This window comes from Rhea pennata, chromosome 11, assembly GCF_028389875.1.
Source record: "Rhea pennata isolate bPtePen1 chromosome 11, bPtePen1.pri, whole genome shotgun sequence".
NCBI classification, from domain to species: Eukaryota; Metazoa; Chordata; class Aves; order Rheiformes; family Rheidae; genus Rhea; species Rhea pennata.
The window spans coordinates 6,322,031-6,339,607 of NC_084673.1; positions in this window are offsets into that span (position 1 = coordinate 6,322,031).

A 17,577-nucleotide genomic window follows, 5' to 3' on the forward strand; every position below is an offset into this window, starting at 1 on the left:
ACATAGGGACAAAAATGCTTGAAACTCGTGGGTTGTAATTTTACCAGCTAAGGGCCTGATCCTGCCCGCCTTCTCTCACGAGATGCTGCGGAGCCCCGGAAGAAGCCCCGCGCCAGCCGGGGGCTGCTGGGGCTTCTCACGCACAGCAAGGTGCTGAGGTCTTGGAAAGGTCTTTGAGCAGAGACCCAGGGCAGAGCATGAGTACGGGAACAGGTACCGGTGCAGGTATCGATTCCTGTGTGAGACATTGCTCCTGGATCAAATGCCATCATTTTGTCATCTTTGCAGCTTTAATAAGCAAAAGAAAAAAAAAAAAAAAAAAAAAAAAAACCTTAATATAGAGCTGCCTTCCTGCAGTGGATCATCATGCTGGCTCCAGGGTAACCTGGGATATTCTCCAAAGCCTTCCTGGAGCAAGCTGGTGTGATGTTATTGAAGACATGGGCATGGCCTGGTTCCCAGATCTGGCCTCCTCCGTCCGAATGGGGGACACACCCTGTGCGTGTGGTTGCTCTCTCCCCCGGGAATGGAGGCGGCAGCAGGTGCCTCTCTCTGCCCCGGTGCAATGCGTGGAAATGCTCCGTCCTGGAGGTGGCTTCCCACCGCCACCACGAACGGCACCGCTTGGGCTGCGAGAGATTGGGAGTGGAGGGAGTGCTGTGGTGCCAGGACGGGCTCTGCTGCAGGAGCCCCGGCGGTGGGGGCTGGCACGGTGCTGTGGCGTGGCTGCGTGGCGATGTGCTTGTGTGCTGCAGCATGTGCTGCACGGTGGTGCGCACGGGCTGGCACAAGTGCGTGTGCGCTGGTGTGGGCAGGGCACGGCGCAGCATGTGCATGCGTGTGCGCTGGTGCGGGCACAGAGGGGTGCAGCGTGGGGACGCGAGTGCAGCGTGGTGCAAGCATGGAGACGTGTGCACACTGGTGCGGCGTGGTGCAAGCGTGGGGATGTGTGCACGCTGGTGCAGCATGGTGCTAGCGGGGGGATGTGCGTGCAGCACGGTGCAAGCGTGGAGATGTACGCACGCTGGTGCAGCGCAGCGCTAGCGTGGGGACGCGTGTGCACCGGCGCAGGTGCCCTTGCTACAAGGCGCGCGGGGTGGGATCAGCGCAGCCGACGGCACCGCGGTGCCCCGTGCCGGCCAGCCCAGAGCCGTGTCGCGGCGGCCTCTTCTCTGAGCGATCTGCCACGGAGGCAGGTGGAGGAGCGGAAGCGCTGCGAGCGCGGAGGACGCGCCGCGCGGCCGGCCGTGCCCCCCGCCAGCCCCTTTGTGCTCGCCGCCGCCAACCCGCCCCGGAGCAGCCCGGCCTTTTTGCCCGCGTTATTCTCAGCATCTCCCTGACAGGCGTAGTAATATACAGAGCTATCTCAAGCTGGGACTGCTTGAATGCGGGAGATTTAATTTTTTTTTCTTTTTTTTTTTAAGACTGGCACCCGAGCACGATGCACAAACTGCTGCAGCGGGAGGGTGCCGGGCCGGGGCATCGCACCGAGCGCGCGCTGCGGCCAGGGCTGAGCCCGCGTGCTGCCGGCTGCCGCCGCTGCCGCGAGTGGGTTTTTCTTCCTCACTTTGGTTCAGCAGATCCCTCTCCTAATGGGAGGATAATTGCCCCTGTTAGGGGCTGAGATCCAGTTAAGCCTGCTTCAGCGTAGGAAACCCCAAAAAACGTCTAGATACTGCACCGCTGCGATATTTCGTTGTATCGTGTAGTGGGAAAAGCTTTGTCTGCTGCTGGATCGATACCCCTGATTGCAGTCTAGCCCTACTTAAAAAGACCAACCAACCAACCAAAAACACCCCCCAAATTGCTTTTTTTCAAATGGACTTTTTTTCCCCTAATTTTGTTCATTGGGGTTCCCATCGCATTTTATTGAGCACATCAACTCTTAATGCTCTCTAAAGGCTGACAGTCTGGAGCATCATACAGAAAATATATCTGAAACATTTATTGAGTCAAGTCTCAGCGCAGAAACTTGGAGGCCTTCCCCAACGCACCAGGCTGTCTAAAAGTGTTAATGCAAAAGCAGGCTGCAACTAAAGGAGCTTTTGCAGCTCAAACAGACAAATTATTTTTGAAGGGTGTTTCTTTGAGCATTAAGCCTTTCTCATGCTACATGCTGTTTGCAGTCTTTTGTCTTACAACCTTTTAAAATTTATCCCAGGATGTTTAAAGTTGGGACTTCTTTTTTCTTTTGCAGTTTCTCCCCTTTTGTACAGCTCATGAGTGGTAAAGCAAGAGCTGATGATAATTTTAAACTTTCTGCAAGAGAGTTTAAGAGAAGACAGTAGGGCAAGGGAGGAAAAAGCAAAAAGCAAAAGCACATGTGGGCAAAAGCATGCGTATGCTCCGTAGGCATTTCATAGCGTAGAAGTAGCTGCTCTGTGTGTATTTGCAGGATGTAGAGGGAGTATGCTACATGAAATGTTTCAGCTCTTGGGATGCTCGTATGCACGCTTTTCTTTTCGTTACCATAAAGCCCTTGTTGTGTAATTGGGTATGACATTTACTAAAGCTGAGGTTTTACCATATCTCAGAAATGCTTTCCATGGTTACCAAGGTTGTGTGCCTAGCGAGATCCAAGGACTTTTAAAAGTAACCTGCCTTTTAACACTTCATTTTGGCGGGGAGGGTTAACTGGGCAATTTTTACCTTAGTATTTCCTGTTAAGAAGTCTGGGCCCGAGGTACACTGGCTCTGCAGTGGGAGCGTGCCCGCTTGCCCCCCACGGGGAACCCGTCGCCTGCCCCAAATTCTGCGTTCCTTCGCAACGTGGGTCGCAAGCACGTTGATTTAAGGATTTGAACCTTAATAAAAACCCAGCCAGTCTACTGCCCATTCTGAATAGTTGTCAGTGCTCAGCAGAGCCACTGGCGTCAGCTGAAGCTGCTGATTTTGTGGAGTTTGGGGTCTCACCCTTAGAATAAAACAAAGATTTTTTTTTAACGCTTTCCCAAGTCTTTAGTGTATTTTCTCTGCACCGTGGCCTATGATCCAAATATATTCAACAAAGGAAGAAACCTGATTACTTTTAGTGCTACTTGAGAAATTAGTTATTTTTGAAAGTCTTGGGGGCTCTGGATAAAGTTCTGGGCTCTATATGAGAATCTCAGCTTTTCGAATCAAAAAAAAAAAATAGAGACTCCAAAAGCCAGAAATGGACTAAACCACACATTCTTCAGAAGGAGCTGTGTGATTTTTAAGCTTAGCTTATGGTGCAGGAGTCCAGGTCCTGAGACGCGGACCCCTCTCGAACACCCATCGTTCAGGGGCTGCCGCAGACGGGCAGAGATGGGGACTGCTTTCACGGCGAGAATCTCGGCGTCGGCTGCGGCAGCTCGAGCCTGAGAAGACCTGGAGGCGCCGATACGGGAAGACCGCGAGCTCAGGGTCTGTTCTACGGGCAGTGCTGTTAAATCCAACTTCTAAAAGCACTGGAAAGTCCTGAGAGACGCGGCGCATCAGCAAGGATGCACTTAAAGTTTGGGATGTATCCGTCTGGCAAGGTGAAACACTGCAGCATCCTCTCTGCGAGAATTGAAATCACAAGCCCAGTTTTGGGGTTTTTTTTGAGGGATTCTCTCTGTTTTTTGCCCCCGGGGGCAGTGGGACAGTCTGAGGAGGGCTGGTGGTCACTGCTTTGCATCTAGGCTGTTATCTTCTGCATTTAGCCTCTCGCCTCCCAGAAGCTGGTGTATCCACAGTAACCAGCAACACTTCTGTTTAATATATACTGAAACAAGTTTTTCATGCTTTACATATAAAATGCTATATCAAGAACATATTAATGTTCTTGAGCCAAGACTTTTTGGGCAGAAAAGTACTATGAGGTGTGACTGCATCCATGTAAAAGTGGAGTTAGCTTGAAGGAATTAAAGCAAACTTAGAATATTCAAGTTCATTGATCGGGAACGTTATCACGTCTCGCTGGAGGTGAAATGGCAAGCTGCAGTTTGTACCCCTTGTATTCCTTTCTTCACGGGCCATGTTTTACCTGGGGGGAGTCAGAGTGTTCACAGGCTGGAAAGCAACAGATGGGGAATGCCAAGAACTTCAGCTGCAATAAAGGTACCTGGGTGTGATTGAGCAAATATTACTTTAAATAAATATAAACATCAGTAGCACATACACGTCACATCTCAGCTAGAGGCAGCACTGCCTGTTTCTACTTGGCAGTTTGCTTTCCAACTACTTTACACCCTGCTTTTCTCAGGCTTGTGTTTTGAATATTTAGAACTGTAGGACCAAGTCCTTCTTTTCTAGGCAAAACACCTCTGTATGGGGTTGGAAAAAAGACATTCAATCCCCATACCTTCTCTTTCCAAGCAGGAAACTTTTGAAGTTTCTTGTAGGTCTTCTGGGACTGCTAGTGGACCACCTCCTGAGGATAAACTGTTACCTGATACTTACCTGGAGTTTCCCTTGGTCTCATGCATTTGTGTGGGTTTCCTTCCCCCCACCCAGGAAGGCCACCTGCAGCTTGACGCTTTACCTTCCCTTGGCTGAACTCATGGGGTGCTGTTGCGGGCTGCTCTGTTGCAAAGAGTCCAAGGAAAGCCAGGCACAAGGGTCTGGGGTGCTAAAACAATCTTGTCCCCAAATAGTGGAGCTTTGCAGGAGCAACAGCAAGGGATGCTGAGCATTAGGGAGAAACCAGGTGTTCCTAAGCTGGCAGATGGGTAGGTAGACCTTGCCCTGTGTCTGTGCTGCAGGCAGGGAGCGTTGGCCTGGGACTTCTCAAGGCAGCTCCTGCCTGGCAGAGGTGATGGAGTACCCTCAGCTAGAGACTGATTTATGCTTGTCAAAATGGCAGCTCCTGCTGCTATGCCTGTTTTATCCCAGGGAGAGCCACTACCTGGGAAAATGCTTGGCTTGAATACACTCAGGTCTCATCATGAAGTGCTTCATGCCAGAGGGTTGTGTTAGGCAAAATGCAGCCACACGAGCTCCCCAAAACCCACACGGGAGCCCCTGAACGCCCCACCACTTTCAGCCTCTAACACGTACTCAATAAAAGAGTCCGTCAGCCAGCATGCTCAGTAAAGCCTCCTTAGGAGCTGTTTCATGAGTCCAGCTGAGTCCTCCTTCAGAAATAACTGCTGTTGAGGACCATAATCTGCGGTTTCATGCTCCCTTTCTGCTAGGGAAAGGACCTGTTTCTTAGCTCCCCTTCCTAATACAAGAAAAGTGGAGAGGAGATTAGCTGAGACCTATGGACACTCATAGACATCTAGGAAAAGTAAATCCAGTTGCATGGAGGCCTCTTGCAGGACTAGAGCAGCAGAAGTTGCTCAAGGCTGTTGGCTACTGACAGAAAGATCTGGGACCTTACAGAGAAAGGAGATGTGGGGCTCATGGTGGTGCTGGGGGCCATCTCAGGACACGAGGGAGCTGCTGGAAAGCAGGAGCTTGTTACTCAGCTCCTGTGGACCTGTAGTTTTGGGTGTCCATGTGGATGGATGGGACTGGAGCACAAAAAGCCACGGTGAGCTGCACTCTCTTGTTCTTGGAGCACACTGAGATGGCTGAAGAGCCTCATCTTGTCCCTTCACCGGAGGGACGAGCCCAGCTGGGTCCTGGCACTGCTGCCTGCTCCTGCCCGGGAGCCGGTTGTTTCTGCGGCCGCAGGGCCTCGTAAACAGGGAGGGCAAACTGTTTCCTGGCTTTTCTGTTCCCTCGCCGGTTCCCAAGGCATGTTTCTGTCAGTCAGTTCCCCCCGACCTCCTCCTCCTCCACTGTTGGGCAACTGTGTGGCTTTATGATGGGGGGGGGAGGCAGTCCCCAGATAACTATTTGGTATAAGCAAACCATGCGGCTTTAATGGAATTACCTCAGCCCAGCTAGTAAATAATTTATGGGAGGCAGTAAATAAAATATGTTTCTGTGTTCTCAGAAAGAGCTGTCAGCCTGCGAACACCCACTGGGGGGAAGTTAACCCAGAAAGGGCCCCGCTACGGAGCCGGCGGGACAGTGTCCCGAGCGGGCAGAGAGGCTTCCCGTGCTGCGGCGGGCGCGCGGCCCAGGGCAGTCCGCTGCTCCGGGGCATTCCCGAGGAGGCCTGCCGGCAGCCTTGGCCGTGACGCCCCGGGGCTTGCCACTTGACCTGCATTTCCGAGGCACCCGCGGCAGCCTGCGACCGCCGCCGAGCCCCCGACTGAAACCCGAGCGCTGTCACTAATGGCATTAACGGGAGCTGCGGGGCCAGCGGCGGTGCGGGGGGCCGGGAGGGGGCCGCAGCGGGGCGGCGCGGGGGGTCGGGGGGGCCCGGAGCGGGGCGGCGTGGGGGGCCGGGGGAGCCCGCAGCGGGGCGGCGCGGGGGGCCGGGGGAGCCCAGAGCGGGGCGGCGCGGGGGGCCGGGGGAGCCCGCAGCGGGGCGGCGCAGGGGGCCGGGGGGGCCCGCAGCGGGGCGGCGCGGGGGGCCGGGGGAGCCCGGAGCGGGGCGGCGCAGGGGGCCGGGGGGGCCCGCAGCGGGGCGGCGCGGGGGGCCGGGGGAGCCCGCAGCGGGGCGGCGCGGGGGGCCGGAGGGGGCCCGCAGCGGGGCGGCGCGGGGCACGGAGCCGGGCGTCTGGGGGCCGCGGGGGGCCGGGGGGGCCCGGAGCGGGGCGGCGCGGGGTCGGGCGTCTGCGGGCCGCGCCCGGCCGTCGGGGCGCCCCGGCGGCGCGGCCCGGCGCGGCGCGGCGAGGCCCGGGGGGGCCGCCCCGCTCCCCCGCTGGCGTGGGGGAGTGCGGGCCGGGGAGCCGGCAGTGGAGATTTACGATGCGGGAGGACAGGGCGTGAAAGCATATATCATCATCAGGTTGGGCTGAAAGAAAGAAAACATATCTTCAACAAAAAGCGGGGCTTCTCAATTCAGCTGCGTTGTTAGGACAACGCAAACTATCCTTGAAATGATTAGTTCCACTTCAAAGGCATTTACATTCAACAGGGGCAGACGCAGCCTCTTTTTATGTTGCCAGAAGAGGAGGCAAATAATAATAATAATAAAATTTTTAAAAGAGCCGAAGAGGAGGTGAGGAGGTTTTGCATTAAGGAGAGTCATATGTTTGCTCTTCTGTTTATTTTCCCTCATTGAGGGGACACTTGTGTGAGATAAGCGGAGAGCTGGCAGCACTGCAGCACTCCCGGGCTGCCTGGCTGGGAGGTGGGTGAGGGCCATACAGGATCCCCCACCCCCGCCCCCCCACCCCCGGCTGCTTTTTAAATGGGGAAGTAAAAAGACAACAGTTAAAAAAAGAAAAAAGAAAAAGAAAAAAATCTGACCCCGAGCTCTGTCTTCCCTGGGACATCTGTTATTAACTTGAGGAAGCGTGACATACATTTGGTTGGATCACAAAGACTTGGGGTTATCCTGACACAGTTTGGGAAAGATTTGATGACTGAGGTGTCCCCGCACCACTCGGGAACTGGCTCCCGTGTGATAGCTGGAAAGAAGTTTTTACATCTGAAATCAGGCACCAAAACAGCCTCCTGAAGGCCTCTGCCTGGCTGGCTTTTCCCCTGGGGAAAACCCAACCAAAGCTAGCTTTGTCCCAGGTTATCCTGAGCGATACAGGATCAAACATGAAGAAGGAAAAAGATGCTGGGACTAGCCCAGAGGAAACATTTAGCAAATCCCTATTGCTTTACCTAAACCCAACTAGTTTCCCTTTCCCCTGGTCAGTTCTTAAGTCCAAAAGAAACTAATCACATCGTCCTATTTCAAAGCACGTCACTTGTTCTAGCTCCCAAATTACCTAAGAGTACTGTAGCCATCTCTTAGTGTTGGAGATTAAAAGACAAATACAAAAGATTAAAGTGCAAACCAGTATGGAAGTTATCTGTGCTCAGTGAGGGAGCTGCACATCACTTTAACTGTGTTGTGCCAACACGTGTGCATAGGGGTGTTCGTGGGTGCACGAGTGTGAGTCTTTGCTCTCTCCCTCCTTGTGTTGCTGGATTTCTGCCTGATGTTTTACAGCTCATCTTTGGGTTAGACCTCAAAATTCTGCAGGAGAAAAATCAAAATAGTAAAGGATCCTGGGCAACAGTTTCCTAAAATATTTTGTCTCCCACAGCTATCTAAAAGCATATGAACTGAATTATTCTCAATACTGGTGCTGATCAAAAATCTTTCTTTCAAGTTGCTTTTGTGGGGAGGTTAACACTTTACACATTTGAAACCTAACAACTATATCTGGGGCTTTTTAACATTTTTAAAGGTGTCACAAATATTTTAATGCTGGCACCCACAAACTCCTCTTTAGTCCTACTGGAAAGAGAAGATGATGGCTCCAGCTTTAGGAAATGAATAGCAGCATGCAAGTTAGCATTTGGAAATTAAAGCCTTATTCCAACAAAGCTGTAGCTGAAGTCAAGGTTTAACTGTTCAGCAATCCTTGTTTTGTATTACAAACATGTACACAATTCATTCTTGATCAATCCAAGAAGTTCCCTTCTGTTTTTTTTTTCCTTTCCCCTTTCTCTCTCTTTTTTCATGGACTCTTTTATCACTGGTTGTGGGCAGACACTCTCCAGGAGAATGTGATACGTCAACACTCGCTCTTGGTTGCTCTCAGCTGGTTTCTGATGAGCTCGTTGCTGATGAGGCTTTGGGTATTCGGTTTGCTCTGCAACACTTTGGCTGATGGAGGGTTGCTCCAGCTCTGGGTCCTGACTTCGAAGGTGCTGGTGCAGAAATCGTGGGCTGCAGCAAACAGCATATAAAGATCAGAAATGAACCTTTCCGTGAAATCACATCATGTGGTGGTGTTCTTAGCCATCAGAAGCAGTTAAAGCTAAAGAGAAGCAGTTGCACTGGAAAGAAAAATGGTGACATTTGTCTTCAAAAAAGTGAAGGCCAGAGAATGTGATATTACAGAAGAAGAAAGAGAGATAGGACTAGAAAAATCCGATTAGAAAGAAGAAAGACTTGGGAATAGCTTGGCAGTGGAGAGGCAGATGAGACTATGAAGGGAGAGGGGAACAGGCTGAGATTCTGGCTGGTGAGACATGCTCAGGGCACCAGACCTCAAAGGCCAAGCCAAGAGCACTGAATGTCAGAGACACTTGATCCAGTTGTGTTGTTTTTCATTCCTAAAGATAAAGAAATGTTTCCAGTCAGAATAACACATTTTTATTGAATTCCATGAAAGTTCATACTTAAAAAATGTGTTTTCCATTTCTGACTTCTTTGTTTTATGAAACACTAGAAACACTAGAGCTTTTGAAATATCCTAGTGACCTCTGGGACTTTTATGTTTGTTCTGTCATTTGCTCTGTCATTTATAGGGGTGTTAGTGAGAAATTAAAGCCAATGTGTGTTTTAACTCCCCATCATCTTCTGATGTGGAGCTTTCCCAAGTACCGTTCTCCCTTCCGATCCCAGTCCTGAAGTATTGAAGACAGTGCTTCAGACCACGTTAGGGTCCGTTTGGCTGCGTGAGGGGAGAGAGAACGTCCCTCCCGTGGGAATCCCCATTTTGCTGTGGGTGATTATAAAGGAGAATTCACGCAGCAGCGAGGCACCTCTAGGCTCCGTTTGCGGGCTGGGGTTTATAGGGGGAGAGGCTGAGTGATGCTGCAGCATCTCGTGTTTTCCCCAAGGCCTGTCTGTCCCAGATTATCAGTACTTATCTCTAAGCTTAAATTAATTAATTGGGACTGGTCAAGGTTATGCCAGAGCTCGTGGCATGGTACTAGGTTTGTGTCTGGGAACAGGAATCAGGAAAACTAGGGCATTTGAGCAAGTTACTCTGGGACCCTTTGCAGGTTCGCTGATCCCAGCCACACCAGGAGAGGTCCAGGACTTGAATTAGCAGGAAAATCCTTTGGGCTTTGGGGATCCTGGTTGCTCGGTGTATGTGTGCATGGGGCAGGCAAAGAGAAGGAGGACGAGCCGGGGAGAGGAGCGCCGGCGGGGAGGAGAAGGGGCCGTGCGCAGCGGGGGCCCAGGCCAGGTAGGAACGCCCCTGCCCATGCCGTCTCTTCCCTCCTTGTTATCCCGTTGTCTTTGCCTTTCTCTGATTTTTGTGTGCCTGTGTGTCTCCCTCCCCTCTTTCTTGTCTGTCTGTCTCCTCTCTCATTCGCGTCTCGCTCCACCCCTCGTCTTTGCTGTCTGTCTGGCCCACACCCCTTTTGTCCTGCTCCGCACCGCTTTTGTGTGCTAACAGTGGCCGAGGGACACGGGAATGCCCACCCCGTGCAGCCTCTCCCTGCTCCACCAGAGCCTGCAACAGGGTTTGGGGGTTTAACTTAGCTGCAGAGGACCAGCAAGGCTCCTCTGCCCATGCCCCCGTGCTGTGCACCAGGACCCATGTGTGCTCCTGGGCCACATTTGCACATGGCCTCATTGGGCACAGCATCTCAGCCAGCTCAGCTGCAGTGGCTGTGGCTTGGAGGAGACACGTCCCAGCAGCCCAGAGCCGCTGGTGCCCACAGGGAAGTTTGGAGATGGTGGTGGCAAGGCAAAATGGGCTAAGGGGAGCCTCCGAGAAACCCTCTAGGCTTCCTGGAGCCGTGCTGGGATGCAGTGTGGTGCGTGGGGTTTGAGGCGGTCTCTTTTTTGCTGAGCCCAGTGAAAGTCACCCGGCATGGCTCCTTGGCTGTAAGCTCCTCAGAGCAGAAAGCATCATTTCTATGTTTGCACACTGGGGCCTCTTGGAGCTGCTGGCACCTGTCTGACTGGAGCAACAGGAAAGGGCTCGAGCCACCATGTGGACATGGGTCTCTCACTGCCTCTCGCTCCTAGGATCCTCCAGTGCCTGCCCCGTGCACTTGCCATCTCCTCCCTCCAGTTGGGGAGAAGTGGTCATGCTGGTGGAACATTTTCAGGTCACGTGGTAAAAGCTGCTCCATACTTGATTTCCCATGAGGTGTAAATGGTGGTGTTGGTCCTCGGGGGCCTGGGGGAAGGCCTCAGCAGGTGCAAAGCTGGCAGTGGATGGAGGTGTTGCTCTCAGAGGGCAGTAAAACAAGGTTGGGCTCCTGGCAGGTCCAGACCAGGCTGCTGCTTTCTGCTTATGTATCTGCTTATGTATGGCTCCATCTCCATCTTCAGTATTTGTCATTTTGTGCTGTGTTCAGCTTAAGAAAAGGGAACCAGTTTCCTCCTGGTGGTTTTCCTTTTACTGTAGCACCTCCTGGCTGAGAGTGCCTGTGGTCTACCTGGGCAGGTGAAGGATGATCCTTCCCTTCTTGCTGGTGGCAAGGGAAGGCCTAGAGGAGGGAGGCAGCTGCCCACCTGGGGTGATGCTGCTCAGCCCAGTGGGCCCAGCTCCAGCCTGCTGAGCCCCAGCCCAGGGCACTGGGGCTTTGAACGGTCATGTCTGACGTGTAGGAGGATTCAGCGTCCCTCCTTCTCTTCCCGACGGGGGCCCAGGAGAGGTTTTACACCCTTGTGAAACTGGTGCTTTTGGAAGCAGATATTCAGGTCCTTCTCGACGTGAGAGCGGGGCTGGGTCACGCAGAGAGGTTTGGGGTGTGGGAGGTGCAATCCAGGCCTCTCCCGGCGCACCCCATGTTTGCTGGGCACTCTGCTCCGAGTGCCGCTCACTGCGATTGCACTGAAGTTGGCAGAGACCCGCCGGGGGCTGCGTCGGACGCACGTGAGGACGCCGCGCGCCCGCCAGGCGACACCGAGACCTTTAATCCTGGCTGCAAGGTAGACAGCAAGGAGGGACGAAACCACTTCTGAGAGATGCAAAGGAGAAACCAGTTGGGGAAAATGATCGAGTGGCTATGGAAAAGGCAGCCAGTTAGCAGAATAACTCCTTCTGAAGAAATAAAATAGTATCTCTACCAAAAGGAAAATCTGGACAGTCAAGTGACGTATCTCTACAGCCACCTCTTCCCCCGACACTGTGTGGGGCCATTTGCGAGTGGCCCGTGCTTTGCAACTACAGCCAGGTTTGCAGGTGGCAAGAATTAGAGTCGGTGAATTCATTGTGCCTAATTATGTATGTTTTTCAAGACCTGTTTGAAATATTTTTCCCTGACACTGTCTTTTCTTCCCCCTGAAGAGACTAAGCAAAAAGGAGAGCAGAGATGGAAATAATATATACTAATGAGAGTTTAAATGAAGTATTTGTATTCTGTGCTTATGTGTCTCATTTGTAAACACGGAGTAAAAATGCTACATATAGCATATATATATATGTGTGCATATACACACTGAGAAGTAGATTGCTTGAGAGGTTGTGTAAGTGTGCATGTGTGTTTGCACAAACGTGCATGTGGAGATGGAGAGAGAAATCCCCCCATGCTGTTGTAGCTTTGATTTGCAGATGGTCAGCTGGAGTTGGCTGGTTTCTCTTTATGTAAAAAAAAACAAAACAAAAAAGAACAAAAAAAATGCTTAAAAAAATACCGTGGGCTCAGATGAAGCAGTGCAAATGCTAACGAGCACCAAAGCGGATTGCAGCCCCCCGAGGAGGAGCCGCTCGCGGGTTTCCAGCGCGCGCTGACCTTTTGTGTGAGCGGTTCGCCCTGCCGCCCCGTCAGGCTACGTGACCTTCTGCCGCGTGCAGGACTTGCAATGTCCTGGAGAGAAATCGTGTCCCCGCCGAACCTGCCGCGATGTCCTGATGCTCGCCGGGCCCAGGGACGATGACTAGCGGTGTTCGCTTTTCTGGGGATCGCACGCCGCTGCCGCTGCACGATGAGAATATAAAAGGTTGCTTTTATTAATCTAGTACAGCCTTCTAAGTGTTAAAAAAAATAGTTGCGCCATTAAGTTTACCACATTTCTCTGTCACTTGCGATCTGTGTTTTGTCTGCAGCGCACGCGGTGTCAGCGGAGCTCTTACCTGGCACCGCTGCAGCGGCACGCTGCTGTGGGCCAGGCAAAACGTTTAGGTTTTGCAAAAAAGCAAAATAGTTCAGCATGCATTTAATTGGGTAGCTGGCAAGGTAGTTACTTAAACATTTCGAAAGAAATCTGCTTTTCCTCCATGGAGACCGGATTTGAAGCTGAAGGGATGGATTGCAGGGAAATGCACCAAATCCTTGGCATCGCTAGGACCGTCAGCTGGTGGCGGGCGTGCTGGTTGTGGCCTCGGGGAGCTCCAGGCTTCTGCTGGAGACGTGGTGTCACTTGGCCCTTCTCAGGGCAGCCCTGGCAGACATCTGACAGCAGCCACGGGCCCTTGATTTCATCAGGCTCCTCAGGTTTGCTGACGCTGCAGCAAAGGGAGAGGGTGTGCGCGTACGTGCGCGTGCATGTGTGTGTGTGCACATTGGGGCAGCGCTCCCGGTGCAGGCAGGGCGCTGGGGAGCCCACGTGGTGCATACATGGCTTGTGCCCATCTCCTGTTTCAGTATTTGCTATGAAAAAGAGCGTGGGCCAACGTCTTTGCCATCTCCTCCACTTTATATATGGATATGTATGTATATAATTAAAAAAGTCCATTGAATCTGGATGTCTTTGGGCCATGGGTTGTCTCTTACCGTGGGATATTTCGGCTCTCGCTTCTGCGCTCCGCGGCTGTCCCTGCCCCTCTGCTTTACCAGCCCTGCATAGGTCAAACCCATATGTTAGAAGCATCAGGCTTCCTTAGCTGGGCCGGTCCCAAGAGTAGTTGATGCTGCCTTCTAAATCACAAGTCATGGGAACAGCTCAGAGAGTGGCATCCGCCCTCGGTCGGAGGGGCGCCGCGCCGGGGCGGGCGCTGCCGGGGCGGGCGGCGGCGCGGGAGCGTTGGCAGCTCCTCCAGGCTGCTCGTGCGGGCGGGCAGTGGTGCGGCCAACGAGGTGCCCTGCGGTAGGTTGGACAGGCAACCTTGTCCGAGTGCGATGTGGTAAGGCTAGTTGAGTCTAGTAAATGAATACCACTTTATTTTTTTAAATAGGTGCTTTTCGAGAGTTTGTACTGAAGGACATAGAAATTCTCATTAATCTATCAGAGTCATTTTTCTAATAAATATATGATTACTGGTTTGTAGGAAATGCCAATTGAATACTACTGATCTTTTTCCCCCAAGAATGACTCCTAGACACCCAGAGAAGTTCAGTAAGAATATATGGGAGTAAATAAGAGCAGAATCTGGCCCCCAAACACCAGTTTTCTGAAAGAAAAGGCTAAGAAAGTTCTGAGAAGCAATGCAAGATGCTGTTTTAAAATTCAGTTATTGTCCTAGTGATTGACTGCTCTAACTGTATCCTGCCGGTAACGTCTGGCTTTTAAAATATATATTTGTGATTAGTTTAATTCATGGGGCTTTTTTCCTCTGGAATTGATTCGATGAAATGAACTAGGCAAATAATAAATTTTTCACTGGAATGAATCTGCTTAATCAATTTAGACAATCAGTTTGTTCTTTGCTTAACAGCATTTGCAAAAACAAAACCAAGCCTTTCATTAACGAGGAAGGCCAGACATTTGTAATGGGAGGTGGCACCTATCATCAGGTTGTGTCTTCCGTAGGAACAGAAGAAAGGATTAAACATCTGTGCAAGTACCCGGCTCCAAAATGCCTCTCTCGCTGCCCAGTGCGGGCTGCGGCGTTCGTTCTGCCCTTGGCAAAAATCCCGTTCGCCTCCACGGACGTTTGGCCAGCGCGGGAGTTAACGGCAGGTGCAGCGGGCCAGCGCGGTACTGCTCAGAAGCTGTGCGGTTTCCAGCCCACTCTCCCCGGGAGCTTCGCGAACAGCACCCAGAAAAGATGCACTGCTGCAGCGGACGCATAAAAACGTTCTCTCCCTTCCGCTTGCTTTTCAGACCGGGGGTTTCGCGTGGAGTACTATCGCACAGCCGCGTTCCTAAACTGGGCTGCAAAGCGAGAGCTCGTCCGGGAAGCGAGGGAATGCAGAGCATCTCTGTGCGGAGAAAACAAACACGTGCACCCGGAGAGCGCTTATGCTTGTGCCGCAGTGCCAAGTGCTGTTTGGTCTAGTCATTTTAAAGACATTATCTCCTGATGTTTTATTTTCCCTCGATTCTGGATTTTATGTTGATTTTAATTATACCTCTTAGGAATAATATCTGGTAAACTAATTTTTGCAAATGGCAATGAAAAAGCGTCATCCACCTATGGTAATTACACATATTTCTTAGTCCCTAGATAAAATAGTTTCACTTAAACCTCACTAGAGAATTTATAAGCTCCCTTTTTACAGAGTCTGCCAGTGGAGTTTCAGATAGCCGAAGTCGAATATACTAATCGCAGCATCCCAGATGGCCGCTTCCAGGAGCAACGTGAACAGCTTCCCCCACCAAATTTCCTTTTGCAACCTTCTCAGAAAGGCACAGCGAGCCAAAGCAAAGACATGCAATATTTTTCCTCGTGGTTCCTATTAATTTTATAACTTAGGGGTTGGTCCCGCTGCCTTTGGGAGCCGAAGGGGGTTGCTGCCACTTGGTTTCGCGAGAGCAGAAAGCAAGCTTCAGGGTGCTGCAGACAACCCGGTGGGCTGCAGTGCCCCGATCGCAGGGTGAGTACCGCGGACAAAATCCGGCGGGCAGGTGCCCTCAGCGGGTTCCTCCTCTGCTGCTGAATCACAGCCCCGTGCGAAACTTCGCTGCAGTGATTCTGCGAATGCCCTGCCGCCAGCGACGGGCGTTCTGTAGCGCTGCTCGGGATGCAGGATTATTTCCATCATCCCTTCTTGCTTCTAGCATAACGCTCTCCTGCCACTTCGGCCTCTCCTTATTAAGCTGAACATCCTATTTAAGGAAGTGAATGCTCCAAAAGCATCAATTCTGAAACCTTGTTGTGAAATAAACTGTTTTTAACACAATAGCATCTTTTTCCCCCCCATCTCTTCGTAGGGTTAGAAGCAGAAGCACAAGTTGAGCAATTGTTTTCACGTGCGGGCAGTATCTAAGGACGGGTAACCCCCTCCTGGGACACCTTCTCCCACACCTCCTTAAAACCTCCTCCGAGCCCGTCCTCCCCCAGCACTTTGCAGGCGGATGTGCGTGCAGTTAAGGGGCTGCAGCACCTAGAGGGAGAGGAAGGGCCCCTGGCTAGCGTGGGGGCCCCGAGCGGTGTGAGCGGCCGGGCTGGACACCACCAGCGATAAATCCTGCAGGCTCCTTAGCTGGGCGCAGACCTCCCGCAGGAGCCCCTCGGAGAGCCTCTGCCACCGGGCATGGGACTGTCCCGCACTAGCCATCCTGGTAGCTACTCACCCCTACTGAGGTTTTTCCTTAGCCGTTGACTAATATTAAACAGAGAATTCCATTAATTTTTTCAAAAGGTTTAATGAAAGTGGGCCTTAAAGCCAGCCACTACCCTGTCTTTGAAAGCTTTAAAAGATACTTGGCAAGCTAGTCTCTTGCAAGGGCAAAAGATGCTCAAATCCATATTTTATCTGGTATTTCTGCTGTATTTTAGCATAGTTAAATGCAGGAGCATAATGCATTAGAACCAGCTTCCCTATCAAATGCTCTAAAGGCTCTAAGCTGAGGTTCAAGGGAACCTGCTCATTTTTAACCTAAAAGAGGCTGTGCTGGAAACTCAAACTTGCCTTCTCTGCTCCTCTGGACAGCTCAGTGCTCTGCGTGTGCAAGGTGACGAGGATGTTCTTCCATACCTGTTTCAGGGGCACCCAAACAGTTCCTCCAAAGCCTGATTTTTTGACCTTGTGTGCGGCAAAAGGCTCTTCGTGATTAAAATGGGAGAAAGATCAGGTCTGTTGCCTTTATTGAGTATTTTCATGCATTGATTTCTACTAGGTTGGAACCTAAAAAGACGTAAGATTTAGGTACTGATCACTAGCGATCTGCAATAGTTTGAAATAAAATACAGTACTGTGCCTCTCTGCACGGCAGATATCTAATCTGGTCAATCAAGGATTTCCAGAAAGGAAAAGCACACTTTTTTTTTTCTCTCTGTCCCTTCATGCACTCTTTTCTTGAGTTGCTTCCCCAGTCTCTTCTGTTTGTTTGTTTTAAATAATGGTTTAATTATCAGGTGTAAGCACGTTTGTGTGTGTGTGTGTGTGTGTGTGTATCTCAGATAAAGAGATAGCAAAAAAACCCCTAAATGCCACCAGCAAGTACTATTACAAATAAAAGTCAAACAAATGCCACTTTTAAAAAAACCTCTTCGATAATTAACTTTGCAACACTTGGTTATTACAATACCTTGAAATAAAGGTAAAAAATAATTGTTAAGGAGACTTATTAAGAGAATTGTTAAAAAGTGTGTTACACTGGTGGATTGTTTGATGTTGGAAGAGCAGAATGCAGCAAGTCTATAGCCTCTACAAACCTGACTATTTAAAAAGTGTAAGTTAAGAAATATTTTTGTTTCTGCTGGAGACTCGGAAAGAAACAAGGAGCTGTAAACACGGTGCAACGTTCCATGCTCTAAAGAAAAAATACATGCTTTAATTTTAATCTGTGGGGAAGAACTGTTAGCTGTTACGCTGCTTAATTTTGACTAGCAAGTTAAGAATCGTTGGTCGTAATCAGTTCCTTGTGTATTATATTGAAATACTATTTAAAGTCAGAGCACCTTGTCCACAGGCAGAAATTAATCTCATTTCGGTGCCGGTGCCTCGTGAAGCAGGAGGAATGTGCGTCGGGCTGAGCGTTTCAAGGTGCATCCGCGGCGTTTGCACGCGCACGTGCACACGCGCGTTCCTAGGAGCGGGAGCACT